Below are 13,523 nucleotides of genomic sequence, written 5' to 3' on the forward strand. Positions count from 1 at the left end.
CATTAAACAGGGTGCACATGATTGTAAATTATCTTCCTATTAATCTTCCCTGTAAAGTTTAAACCATCACATTTCTATCTTCCTCTTATAATGCAAAAGAGTAAAAAGTTATAGATTACTAAGAACTCTTGGTAAAGAAAACAAACCAAACTGAAAATTTTCAGTCACACTTTAAAACTTCCCATCCTCAAGAGTTGCAGTAGAAAAAGAACAACTGTACTAAAGGACAACAAGGAGAAACCAAGGTCCCTATTAAAACTCTTTCTCCAAAAAGCTCCTGAAGGGATGAGGGCTTTTATCAACTAAAAAGATGACAAAGGAAATGCAATAATTTATTTTAAAGTCATTATAGACAGGACAATAAACCGAAGAGGAGTGGATTACAGACTGCCCCTCAGAATATAGGGAAAGTGAATATCAAAACAAGGTAACAGGAGGCACATTAAAAATAAAAAGGTGTATTTCCTTTAACATATAACTAGATGGTACCAGAGAGATATATGGTGACAAAAATGTGCACGAATTCAGAAAATAAGAAAACTAATGGTTAAAAAATCACTATTGTGAGCTATTCAATACAGAGAGATGACAACCAATTCATGAACCACTTGGTTTACAGCACTTGCTGGGAGCTGGGAGATCATAAAAAGGGAACGATCACTACATTCATGTCTCATTTGCTTTCATTGTTAGTCTAAATCTGTGTAGGCATACTATTTATTTTTCTGGTATATGTCATGTCCTACAATGTTTCTGTTGAAACGTGTCAAAAAATAGAAGTCAACAGAACTTTATATCCTCCCATGTACATGATCCTCCAGAATTAGGTGACTGCAGTAAACTCTGCCTGGGGCCTTTTCAAAGATTTTTTATCATTTCAGTTGCAGTTCTGTGCTGTACCCATTAGATAGACATACAAGTTTCAGAAACTCTGTCAGGATACAATTGTGGATCTCTGTGTTGACATAAATATAAAACCACCAAAAAATAAATTGGATTGTTGTTCACCTTATTTTGCATGACCTAAGTGAAAAAAAAATTAAATTAAGAAATCAGATCAAAAGTAGATACAAGAATCAGTATCTGAAGTTATTTACTGAAAATAAACTCATAGGGGATTTTAAAGCATAATCATTAAGCAGAGTCCAACACAGACTGTTCTAATGGCAAAAGTTTGGTTTTTTTACTCCAGGCAGATGATGAAACCCAATTGTCTAGCACAAGAATTTAATAGCAGCACCCTGTTAAGTCAAAACCAAAAATCACTTCAACAATGCTGTGAATTCACTAACTCATAAGATTACCAAATGGGACTAGATCTTGCAACTGACTACAGGATTTTTACTTTTAAGTTTTGCAAATCCTTTGACCTTTACAGTTATGAGTACTAAGCCATCAAAAAAAAAAAAAAAAAAAAAAAAAAAGAATATTCTGAGTGGTTTTGCTTCCTTGGGAATATCTGAAATGCACCTCTTTTTCTCTATTTTGGTTTTGTTGTTTGTTGTTGGTTTGTTTTTTTTGTTTTGTTTTGTTTTTAACTTATAATTTGCAGCTAACACAAGTGAGTTAAAATCAGCAGAATCAGACAATGAAAATAAGAGCTGCCATCTCTCACAAGATCAGACCTTTATAGGTAGCATTGTGACTTTCCTTCAAAAGCTATAACAAATCAAATATAATGAAATGCTTTAACAGCATGATGGCATTTTCAGTTTCCAATCTGACAAAGCTACTGTCCAGTACATTCCAAGGTTTCAATATTACTGAAAGCACTTCACAATTCAAAATGCTCTCAAAAGCTTTCTGCAGAGACTCTGGCTAGATGTGAAGCAGTGAGCTGTTAAAGAACAGGGAAAAGAAATATGCAAAATCATTTGGCAGATAATTTTCTTCTCTGAGTGTATCAAGTCTTTTTAGGAACAACACAGGTATAAGCTGCTGCCTACTCATTCTTCCACCATGGAATTCTGCTTCTGCAAACTATATTACCAAATAGGGGAGGATGGCTTTCTCTTGGAAAATTAAAAAATTTTAAGAAGCAACAAAATATAATTGGTTTATAATACCCAAAATTTTGCAGTTTTAATTTACTGTATGTGAATGATAAAGAGAAGAGGCAAGTATAAAATAGACAGGAAAATGTAAGCAATACATTATAAAATTATACATAGCAATAGGGAAACCATGAGCTCTCTCATGGTCCATTTCCAAATTAAGGTCACGTTCTCTCTTCTTTTCTTTTACTGTCAAAAAGAATGAATTTTAGTTAAATGCATTACTGAAATGTATTTCTAACCCTTATTGTTGTTGAATATGAAATAAAGGAAAATTGAGCTACAATTAATGCAGGTGAATTCTCTTCTTCAGAGTACCATAGTCATCTAATAGCTATATCAATAAAAACGATCTCACCTTTCTGGTGTAAGCTAGTGGGTTTAAAAACTTGAAAAAACCTTTTGTTTCCAGTAGTTAAAAGTTTAAAGTACACTCCTTTAAAATAGAATAGAATTAAAAGATACCACCAACTAATTCAGTATTGACTTTCTCAGGGAAACAACAAAAAATTATTGCCATTTCTGAGTCCAAAGAACAGAATGACTGTATCAAATGATTTTTTAAAAATAATGAGCAATCCATAATGCTGCAAAGCAATGGGACAAAATTGTATAGCAGGAAGACCTTCAATATAAGGTGAAAATCTGTTTTCAGCAGGAGTAGGCACTGCTTCCATCTATCTGTCTTGCACTTCAGGAGTACGTAGCAGGAGGATAAATGTGTTTCAAGACCAGTCATATAATACTCAAGGCTCATTTGAGCATTTAATTAGCTTTTGAGTCAGTTTATAAGAGTCATATGAATGACAGATTTTTGGTGTTCCACAACAGTGGATTGTCAAAAGCTATTTCTTTTCGCTTTAGAGCACCCTGCCTTTTTATTTCCTCAGTCAGATGAGCAGCTGATGACCCAGTGCTGGTGATCCAGAGACTGTTTGCCTGCCTTTCTGCTCACTGCACAGAACAGAAACCCCTGCAGATGTACAGAGCCTGTAATAAAGAATTGCAAAGCAGAGCCTTGCTGCTTTACAGACAGTTTTTAGAAAACAGCACACGATAGTCTTGTAAGCCACCATCAATTTATCTGCCATTCATGCCACGTGTCACTGACCAGCAGTTTTATTAGGAATGCAATGTTGTAAGTTTATACTTGCAGGGAGAAATCACTCGCTTGAGCACTTAGCATATCTGATTTGCACTGCAGGAGATGCATTGGCAGGTGGTACTGGTGAGACTAACTGTACAAACCCATTTTTTTCTATTAGCTAATTCAAGTATGCAACAACTATACTTCACTAACAAATCAAGCAGCACTGAGGAAGTATAAATTGATTTTTATGCTTCCAAACTTGGGTATTATAAACAAAATGCAAGCCTAGTTGGAAAATTAAATTATACTTGAAATAAAATACATGAATCTGGAGTATGTATCATACTCTGTTTCTTTTCAGTATTATTAGAGAAGAGGAGACAGGAAAATGAAATTAGTATAGCCTCATTCAGCTGCAGTGGCAGCACAAAGTTTGAAGAGATTATGCAACTTCCTGGTCTTATTAAGCTGCCGAACCTCTTTTAAGGGAGCTGTGGCAACAGATGCAAAGTCAAAATCACAAGAGATGTAAGCTTTCCATGTTTAGTAATTCTCTATTTGATGACCTATATGACCCTGATGCAGACTCTCACCTCTAGTGATTTAACAGTCCACTAAAACCTTTGGATTCTCAGTGCTGGACAGTACAACGCTCTCTCTATTACCTCACTGTCCATATATTTTCCTTAAATTAGTCTTGTCAGCAAAAGAGCACTATTGCTGTTTGTTGGTTACAACCAGGAGGTACATATGCCTACCTGACTGTGCCCTGCCAGCTCTAGGAGATTGAAGAAAGCTAGTATCTCTTTTTTTCTTTTTCTTTTTTTTTTTTTTTTTGACTACAGAACCAAAAAGATGGCTTGCTTAGGCTGTGCGAGCTGTGACACTTTATAGGTCTAAGCTTGAATCCATGATATTTTATTTCCTGCAACCTTTAAAAGCTGGAAAGCTGTTTTATAATTGCTTCATCACCCATTAATCCTAGAATGGAGATGAAAAAGCATTATTCCTGTGAATCTGGCAGCAAGAACATGGTGTGAATGGAAGATATCCTCAGACTTGAATTCAGAATAAGTTTCTTATGTGTTCTATTGTATCAGTTTGGATCTGGATTCATGAAGATAATTAGAAATCTGGGTTTAGACTGAGAGAACTGAGGTGAACCTCAGTCAATCTCTCTCTGCTGTTACATTTAAAATCAAAATGAAGCACATCATGTTAAATTGCACTTATTTGCTAAAAAAGATATAAATTTTTAGAGGAAAAGTACTGCAATACACCATTCAAACATTGAGTGCTTGAGCTAAATGCAAGCAAACAAATCAAGCTGTAAATGAACTGATTTATCTTGAAAAGAAATCTTTGATCAGAGAACATGTCCTTCCTCTAATAAAATTGATGTATGAAATTTTGTCTAAACATTCTGTCTGGTATCAAATGTAATACAATTGGAATCTGCAAGACTTTGAATGTCTGCTCAAACGTTACAGCATTATTTGAACCATTGTCAAATTGTGGCAATTTTTTGATGATTTTACAGATATTGCAAAGTGATAAAAAGTTTTTAATGCAAATGGCAGTGTAATGAATTCTTTTGTAGGTGTTATCAAAGTTCCTATGTAGAAGTTGTCTTTCACAAACATGCAACAGCGATAACAGAACTTGATATTTGAATCCATTCACTGTGCAAGTTTTACAAGAATATTGTGTAAGAACAGATAAGGTTTGTTTTAGTCCTAACACACTTAAAAAACCAGTCTCTTGTTCATAAACAAGGCATTAACTTAAAGAAATATATAAGATTTTATTCTCCATCTGGATCTTAGGAAGGCTTTTGGGGAATGAAAACATTTCAGATAGAAATTTAAATGCAGACATATAAAAAGAGAAATCACACAAAAAAAATCTCTTGGCAAAGTTAAAAAATTTCAGAGTTCCTGGTGAAGAAACCTGCCTGGAAAAGTCAAAATAAATCATGTTTGCAGAAAAAGTCTGTCTCCTAAGACTGCCAAAGGAATGTAGAACTAGACCTCATCCCACATGGACACTGGATGTCAGTTACCTTATAACCACGCCATATAACCACACCTACAAACATTTAGCAAGAACATCTTGAACAATACATCTTCAGTTGCATTTGCTCACTTACACCTTCCTGACACTTGAAAAGTGCAAGTGTATACAAGGAATGAAGAGATGGAATTATAAAAATGAGCTAAATCACAGACTATGGAAGTAAGACATATGCACTGGGCTAAAATTCTCAGATTCACAAGCAAGTGAACTAGAACAACGTTTAGTGATCACCAAAGGGTCATGATTTACGTTCAATATATATTCAAATATAAGAAACTGAACATTCCAACAGAATGAGGAGTAAACTGACAAGAAGGAGTCAATACATTTTGGTAGAGTGCTCTTTCTGTCCATTTGGCTACATGCCTTTCTGTCTTCAAGGAAGTATTTGAAAAGATTTATTAGCTCTTCTCATCTTTAATTCAGCATTGTTTTCTCAGCTTTATGGAGTTCTGTTAGGGTCGGCAGCACATCAGTCTGAAAGTTATTTTAAAATTTAAGGAGAAAAATCCCACTGAAAGTTGACATGGGTTTAGTGAGCAAACAACTCAAGTGCAGAACAATTATATATATTTTTCAAAATATTAAAATAGTTAGGCACTTAGAAACAAAGAGTGTAACAATATGGTTATTGTGATCCAGAGGCTGAAAGAAAAATGAAGCACTAGCACATTTCATAAGTAACTTTTTGGCTTCGTTATGGGAAAACCACTACCAATATTGCAATAAATAAATTTTTTTAACATTTATTAAGCTGGCAGTCAAGCTACACTTTATCTTAGAAATGTTGAGGTTGAACTAATTGCCACTCAGTACTATAGGTGTTCTTCCCAGTACCAAAGTCAAATTTACTTTGAGTCAGTTTAATTATATCATATAAGATCCTTGTCAGGAGGAGTATTGTTTCTCTCATGTTCCAGATTTTGTGTGTGTGTGTGTATGCATGAGATCAACTATTAAACAAGTCAAATATGATGGTAAGGTAAAACATTTGTGAAAAGTACAGAATTTTTGACATAACGGTAAAAAGAATAAAATAATTATGGAATGGTTGTGATGAAGGGAGCAGCTGTGCTGAATATACTTCTGTAGTACTATAAACACTTGGAGAAGTACCTTACGCAATAATAAACTATTTTGTTCTGCTTGCTTTTCTTAAAATGAGATATACTCTGATAAAGAAGACTGTGAACCCTTCTGTTTGTTCCAAGTCTGATGAAAATTTTAGCTCTTGATTTCTAATTTTACAAGGTGAGTCATATGGATTCCCAAGTTTTCAAATGAATACTTCAATTGCCAGAGGTCAAACAGTCTATTAACAGGGCAGATCTTCCATCCCATCCAGCAGAAAGAAGCGTAAACTCCCACTATGGAGCCTTCCTGAGCTTTTTCTACTCTAATTTTGGCATGGGATTTCAGAGAAATCTGTTCCATTTTAGTAGCTCTGAAAATTTTACTAAATTTTTTTACTGGAAGTATAATAAGTTCTTTTTAATGCAGAGATAATTTTAAAGTAATTAAAATACAGTTGTAAATTTAACCTTTATGCAAATATTAATTCAAATAAATACTCTGCAATTTTTCTAAAAAATCCCTGAAATAGTTTAAGCTACAGTATTCATAGTCATTACTAAAGTTATTAACTAGAAACAGAATAGATTTGGTGAAAGGATGAAGGGATGAAGGGGAAATAATGGACAGTTTGGAGAATTTTTTGTGATATTCTAGATGCAATCACCTTCATAAGTTCCCCATTTTCTTCCCTGATAAAAATGGTCTTTTTTCTGTACTTAGGATTCATAAATGCTGCATTTTTAAGTAGACCCAACTGGTTTTTCCAGAAAAGATTTTCCAAAAAGCAAAGTCTCTTTAAGGTCAGAATGTTTTAATAATTAATCTTATTTCACTCAATTCTTTCTCCCCTGCTATTTATTACCATATTTAAAGCTAAACATTATCCAAATGTAAAGAAGAAAGAAAAACTTTCATTTGCTCTCTTAGACTGAAAAATTTGAATTTAATCATATGAAAAAGAGTGTTTTAAAAATTATGGTAATTTGCAGCCAAAAGCTGCAAATTTTAATAACTAAACACTATTTTAGACTAAATATCCTGATGCAAGACATGAAGACTCCGAATTCAGTGTCCAGAGCATGGCCCAGTCAAATGAATAGAATTACTTGATATTATATTGGCTTTTGAATCAGAGTGAATTTTTTGTCTAAAGCTTTCACATTACACTTGCAGTTCTTTTCCAGTTTAGACACATTTAACACACTGCAGTGACTTTTCTGACCTTTCAGATTATTCATGAAGTGTAACACCATGAAAATGTCAAAAAAAAAAACAAAACCACCAAACATGCTTCCAAACCTTAATTGATGTTGTGATGCAATTCATATGAATCAATGCATTCAACCCCTCTTACAGGCACAGAGATTCCAACACTATTGCAACAATATTTATTAGGAAGAGATTGAAGATGTGATGTCCTCTACAAATTGCTATTAACATATTCTCTAACATTACTCAAGTAGTTTCCACAGTGACTGATTTTATCCTGGAATGTAAAACATCCTTTGCACCTGCCTTATTTCTGCTTCAGATTTTAATATTTAAGAGCACTAAGAAGAATGTGTAGAGCACTGAAGTGGTATCACAGGTATATACTTATTGCCACTGAGGATAACATTCATTTAAATTTCTTTTTTAGATATCCTCAATATCAAATATTATCTAAACTGAGTTACCTTCAAAAAAGTGAACTTTGCAGTTACCTGTACTTTTACTCCACAGGGAAGGCCCAGGTTTGGTTTTTTTTAAGGCCAAGATATAGTGTTGTACCAACATCTCTGTTCCTGAAACATCACTGAAAACTATTTTTTTTGTATCTCATTAGCCACACAGTACAGGTGTGCAGTTCTGTACTTAGTTCTTCACCTTCTTTCTCAGGTATAACCATTTAAGCAAGAACTCCTTGGATAGGTTTTGCATAGGTGTCCTTGCATCATTGCACTTTCATGGTTCTTCCTTCCCCTCTTAAATTTATGCATATAGCAAATTCAAGGCACATCCTTTCAGATGTTCTTTTTGAATGTGTAACTCTCAAAACACTTCACTGCACATGATTGGCTTCACTATCAACACCTTACTTTCAGACACTTTTGATATCCTCTAAGCCAGTCGTTGAATTATTTAGTAAATGTTTGATCTTCTGTGGCATGAGATATGAAACTGTGGTATCAGAGGAAGGGCTAACTGTAGTACAAGGGACTCTTCTGCTCAAAATATTACCTGTACTCTGGCTCAGCCCAGAAAAGGCTCTTTTTTCTGCTTAGCTAGTTCATAATTCCTCAAATTGAACTAATGGCTGTATAATACTGTGACTAAATCAGAATTCCTCAAATGTGCTTGATGATGAGAAGTTTGATGTGTTCTATTCCCTCCTGCAATTAAGCAAAAATTAATGGCGTCTATATTCTCTGTTGCAAAGCCTTCCAAGTAGGAAAGATAACACTTTTTCAGAATCATTTTCATTTGGGAAGTACACTTAATTTTTCTTGAACTATACAATGTACTTTGAAAAAACAGGCTGTTCTTAAACTCAAATCATTTTGACGGATTGGAAGCTGCCATCATGACAAGTAGCTAGATATTTATGGTTGTGTGTTCTAGTTCAAAAAGTGTTTCATAAAATAAACTCTCAAATTAACTCATAATCCACCAATCCCAAACTCATAGTCTTATGAATGTAAATTTTTCTTGGAGGTAGTTCTGATCCATTGTGACTGGCATTATAGCACTCATGTCAGAGATTTTTCCATCATTAAAATAATTTCTTTTCAATGGAGAATTTTCTCTTATGATATAACCACTATGAAATCAGGAGAAAGAGTCTTTTTATAAGGGCGTGTAGTGATAGCACAATCAGGAATGATTTCAAACTGAAACACAGTAGGTTTGGATTGTTTATTAGGAAAAAATTCTTTACTGTAGGGCTGGTAAGGCACTTGAACAGGTTGCCCAGAGAAGTGCATAGCCACTCCCTGAAAGTGTCCAAGGCCAGGCTGGATGGGGCTTGGAACAATCTGGTCTAGTGAAAGGTGTCCCGGCCCATGGCAGAGGGGCTGGAACCAGATAATCTGGTAAAGTCCCTTTCAATCCAGACCTTTCTATGTTCCATGACTAAACTTGTTGTCTAAAAGCTACCAAAAGGCACACCATTCCTGATATTGGATGTACTGGTTAATTAAGTGATGTTGTTACCAAAACCAGCAAGAAAGTAGATACTCTGACACTATAGTGTTAGTATTAGGGAATGGGCATTCTTATTATGGTGATGGATATATGGGGGATAGCTTCACCTATTGAACAATGTAGAGTGCAGAAAAAGCTACTGTTGATATGCTATATTTTACACACATATTCATGGTTTCCCCAGGAGAAACACAAATACTATTATAATTTTCCCCCAAGTCTTTTACATATATTCCCTCTCATTGGTGCATGTGTTCTTCTGTCCTGGGGATCTCTTTGGTGGTCTCTGGTGGTTGGCAGTCCCACAGTCATAAATGACTACCCAAGGATCTGTTACTACTTTCCAAAGGAGCAGAAAATGTGGAGCAAGTGGCCTGGTTCATTACTTTGTGGGTCCTTAGATAATGAGGAGTTCTTTCTCATTCCTCTGCTTGGATGTTTCTAGCCTAATGGTTTTACAAAATGATAATTGTATTAACCTTCGAATACAAACAATTATTCATCTGGCAGCAATGTCAACAGAGCTCTATGACCTGGAGTGACTACTCATGTTATTTAGTGGATGGAACAGGGCACCAATGCTGTCTTAGAGGTTCAGAGGTGCAGGGCTACCTGAGGCTATCTGGTTGCATGTATAAATATTGCTGGGATATTTTTAAGGAGAAGCATGGGAGAAGATCATAAAGACTCAGAGGTGATGATAATATGTTATTTAGTTACTTCCTTGTAGATCTCATCTTTGCAGTTAGCGCCAGGTCGGAAGCAATTTCTGCCTTTAGATTTTCATTGCATAGTCTCCTCTATGTGGGTTAATGTTCATAATTTTGCCCAAGTTGCCTCTAAGTGCAACTTAGAAAGACAATTTCTTGGTTCTTCAAAGTGTTGTGATGCTTTCTTTATCTCTTTTGAGTGAAAAATTCTTATGGTAACATCTGGTGAGCAAGAATTATGATCTTTGCTACATCCCTAAAAATATATCTGTATGTTGTAAGGAATACTTATGTCCCGGAAAATAAAATAAATATCTAGGTAGGTTGCTTCATTTATAATACCCAATCCAACTCTTTAAAGTCAACAAAAGATTTTATGCTGAGCTCCATTGCTCCAGGATAGAGTAAGAATGATAACTAAATACAGGAGTAGATCTAAAAGAAGACTGAAAATTACCACTGCATTTCTCAAATGTGTCCAGAAAAACATAATGAAACCAAGCAGAGATAGTAGTATAACAAATAAAATGTGCAAAAGCTTAAAATCATGTTATGTTATTAAATATGTAAAGTGTAACAGAGTAAGTTTTCATAATTTAATATTTTGTTTGTTAGACAGAAATAGAGGAACAAAAATGGTCAAACCCAAAAACTATTACACCTTTCCTGTTATGCAAGTTCGATACATAATGACAGTCAGTTCTGGAAACATTAGTTGTAGCTCTTTTTACAAAAACATTTTTGTTAAAGCTTCACCTACAACTTATCTCACTGTTTTAAGTGTATTCTTAAAAAATCTATTTGAAGTTTTTATTATCTTCTATTCTTCAAAATAAAAAGAAGACTTCAAACTTTGAGAAGAGTCGAACAATTACTCATTTCATCACTTGATTTTAGAAAATGATGAATAAAAAAGATTTGCATAAGTTTTGTTTGCAAGGAGAAGAATCACTTTTAAGATTTAAAAATAATGCAAATTAAACTTTATAGATAATTTTTCAAAGAAAGTTTTGAATCTAGTTTGTTAGTCTGTTGTTTGTTCAGTCAGCTCAGTATTTTGTGCTGCTTCTCAAGGTACAGAGTAACTCCCACTAACAATTTACTAGTGTTTGAAATGATGTCTGCTGTGGGGAATGAATGCTGCAAAGGAGAGAAAATGTTATTATTACAATGAAAAATGCCTTGATTTCAAGATTTCATCTAGGTATCCTACGTTTTCTCCTTGTCCTTTAGTTTGTTTTTGTATTTTTCTCCCGACATCCTTCCTCTATTTCACTTTGTCATTTTTTTTATGTTCATTGTGCTTAATCTTCTTTTATGTATAACACATATGACCTGTGTTTCATGTTTAATGGAGAAATTGTGAGCTATCCTTATTTTACTAGACAGAAGAAAGAAACTCTATTGCAAAATATGACTTCACAACAGTTAAGAAAAGAACTTCTAATTCAGACACTAGGAAAAAAACCATGAAAGAACTGAGTGAATAAGTAACATTTTTGTAACTGTACCAATTTATTGTAGGTAAACATTAAATCCAAACCTAACCTTTATAGAATCCTGGTTTATATAATCATTTAGTTTTCCCAGAAGTAAGTGAGTATTGCCATGTACAATTAAAAAGCATATCACAAGTTTTTTTTACAGGAACTCACCTCTCTTCTAGAGAGTTGATATTGGACAGTGGATTAAACATCTACAATTTTAGCTAATTTCAATACCTTTAGACATAGCCTTGGTATATCTCTGGACCAGATTACTTCTAGTGCTGGCCTAGCACTGTGATGCAGACAAACATCTGGCTTAGATCCAAAGTGAAACCCTAGTGATTCTCAATCATAATTGGGAGGTGACATATACTAGTCCATCCCTGAGCAGCCTTTGACTGCCATATTCCTCCTAAGAAATGAGCAGCTATTACTGTGAAATATCTGTGTGCATCCCATTCTTGGCAACCTGCAATAAGTCAAGAAGCAAATAACAGAAAAGAAATAACCTATTTCTTGTATCAGGACATAAATCTTTTGTAGTGATTTAACAGGGAAGAGACTTCTTGGTATTGGTATTGTTTGGAGAAGTGATAATCATGTTTTGCTGAAGTACCATTAGCCAGCTTGCACACAACAGCAAAACCCAAGAGGAGCAGAAAACTCTCAGGTACACAGGGGTTGCAGTGCTCACTCATTAAAAGACCTGGAAAGTACATTACTGCCAATATATTGGTATTGTCAAAGTATCCAGTAGACTTATCCTGTATAAATTCTGGTTAGTTACTTGGCCAAGACTCTCACTTAAAAGTATTCTTTTGTCCCTAGGGTATCTCTCTCCAAGGGTATTTGTGACAGCTGTTACTGTTTATTTGCCAGAAAAGCGTGCAATGGAATTTAGCATATAGTCCACGTAGAAATCGAGTTTCTGTTTGTGCAGTATGTTACTGGTTGAATATGTGACAGTTACTTTTCAGTGTCTGTATTTACTTTAGTGAAAGTTTTTCACTACTGCAGTTAAAAACAAAATAAAAAGCACCCTTCTGTGGGTAGGAGCATTGCCAAGTGTCTGCTTGTTCAAAGAAAAGCTATATCCATTACTGCAGTAAAACAAGCTTGCTAATTTATCTAGAATAACAGGAGGGAGTTTAGCAATACTAAGACATTAAAATAATTTTTAAGAACCTGGCAAAACAAATAAAAATTTTTTGACTATGAAATTTCAGTTCACTAAAGATTTTTCAAGTCTGGCAGAAGCTGACACTTTGAATTGCATCAAAAAATTCTAACTGGATAGAACATATTGTTTGTCTTTGAGAAGTGTGACAGCCTCAGAGAGATAATGGCAATTAAACAAGAAAGACCATTCAAGGAGCACATGTAAGGGCGATGTAAAAGATAAAAGTAGACATTAGAAATCATCTTCTCATAGTAACATTCTTCCTTAATAAAAATATAGAAATTCATGCCCTTTCAGTAGAAGAGACAGAGAAGAGATCAGTGCACTGCATTAAAACACTTGAAAAGCCACCCTATAAATATTTGCCAAAGTATTTATGAAAGAGTAAACAATTCACAGTTTATGTAGAACCTATGTGGTGAGTGAAAAGTTATTTTTCATCTCTTTGCTTTGTTGTAATTATTGCTTTCATTAACTATTCACAAAAGTAGGAGCTTGCTGATTACATCTGATGAAAAGGCTAGGAGGCATCATCACTGTGACAGGCAATGGATTATCGTGCAGGAACAATTAGACAACCGAAAAAAAGAAACTGAAATTGGACACACTCATGTTTCTGATATTAAGTAATTGGAGTGTGACATGGGAAGTAAAAGGAAAGGGCCTAAT

The sequence above is a fragment of the Melospiza melodia genome, chromosome 1 (genome assembly GCF_035770615.1).
Source record: "Melospiza melodia melodia isolate bMelMel2 chromosome 1, bMelMel2.pri, whole genome shotgun sequence".
NCBI lineage: Eukaryota > Metazoa > Chordata > Aves > Passeriformes > Passerellidae > Melospiza > Melospiza melodia.